We start from the raw sequence: 1,623 nt of genomic DNA, 5'->3' as shown, positions 1-1,623 counted from the left end.
ATTTAACTATGTTGTTACATGTAGCAGTAGTGTTTCTTTTTCATTACCTCATATTTGTTCCAGTGACACCTAAGAAATTGCCCCAAACCTCAGTGACTTCAGTGGCACAACATTTATTTTCCTTACAAATCTGTAGTTTGGCAATGCTTGTCTCTGCTTCATTTGGTTTCAAGCAGGGCTGCTTGAAGGCTGGGCCTAGTATTGTTTGAAGCTTTGCTTACATGTCTGGTGGTTGATGACAGAATACCTACATGTGGCCTGAGCATGCTCATTATATGGTGGCTGGATTGCAAGGACAAGCGTCCCACTTACATGTGGTGAGGAGGGGTGGGGTGGAGAGCACGTGAGCCAGACAGACACTGTATTACTTCTTATGACTTGGCCCTGAAGCTTCTGTAATATTACTTCTACTGAAGTCTGTTTTGTGAGGAGGCAGTTATGAGTCTGCCTGGGTTTAAAGAGATGAGAAATGGATTCTGTCTCCTGTTAGACGTGAGATTCTGGAAGACCAGGTAGGACCAGAAATAATGCCATGACCATTGGAAAATACAAGCTACCACCGTAGTAGGCTAGTACTATATGAATATATTATGATTTATTTATCTGTTCTGCTCTTAATAGACATTTGGATTGTTTCCAGTTTTTGGCTAGTATAATAAAGCTGCTATGAACATTCTTATATGTGTATTTTGTTGGACATATGCACTCTCCACTTCTGGATACATCCATAGAAATAAAATTATTGAAGAATATATATGTGAGCTTTAGTAGTTACTGTCAGTTTTCCAAAGTGGTTGTATCAATTTATACCCTTTGATATTTTTAATAATTTAATAATTTTAATACATACTTAATATATATTTTTTATCTAGCTTTTTATTGTCTTCAAGAAGGTTGATCAGTAATACCTCGTCTAGATTTGGTAGAAATGCAGGTCTCCTGTCTTGTCTTTTATGTGACTTCTCATGTGTTTGTGTTTTATTTTCCCAGCTAGATGCTTAGTTATTAGAACAGGGACTAGGTAGAAGAGTCTGACTGTGAAGTAATAGACTAATTTTTAAAGCAGCATTTTAGAGTATGTATTCAGATTAGTGCTAAGGGTAGTTACCATTAACAGAGTATCTCTTAATTGCTGAAGAGAAATTTTTGTTTTTATTTTTATTTATTTTTATTTTTATTTATTTATTTATTATTTTTTTAGGCAAGGCAACCCTTGGTTGACCTCACAGATTGCAAGGACCTTGTCAGCTTACAATCCTTTATTTTTTATTTTTCACACCTACAGCACCTGGGCTTCCAAGTGGTCTCCCATCCAAGTACTTACCAGGCCCAACCCTGCTTAGCTTCCGAGATCAGATGGGATCAGGCTTGTTCAGGGTGGCATGGCCATAGACTAGAAATTTTTGTTTTCAGAAATTGCTTTTGGGGGATATTGATATCATTATAGCACATTGATATCAGTTTATATAAAATTTTGTTTCAATTCAACATGTTATTATCAGTTTTGATTCTAAGCTCATTCATCAGACTTGCTTAGGTAAATATTTTTCTATTACAAAAAGTTTTTCTCCATAGTTGATGATTTGCTGTCACTGAGGATTATTGCCAAAAGAATGTCATCTA

At 35.9% G+C, this 1,623-nt stretch overlaps 1 pseudogene; it reads right to left on the bottom strand.

Moving 5' to 3' along the window:
• Window positions 1-1,276: 1,276 nt before the first annotated feature.
• Window positions 1,277-1,394, bottom strand: LOC112475730 (annotated as a pseudogene).
• Window positions 1,395-1,623: the final 229 nt, after the last annotated feature.

The sequence above is a fragment of the Pteropus alecto genome, unplaced genomic scaffold, assembly GCF_000325575.1.
Source record: "Pteropus alecto unplaced genomic scaffold, ASM32557v1 scaffold11, whole genome shotgun sequence".
Taxonomy (NCBI): Eukaryota; Metazoa; Chordata; class Mammalia; order Chiroptera; family Pteropodidae; genus Pteropus; species Pteropus alecto.
This window is presented reverse-complemented; position numbering and strand designations above follow the sequence as displayed.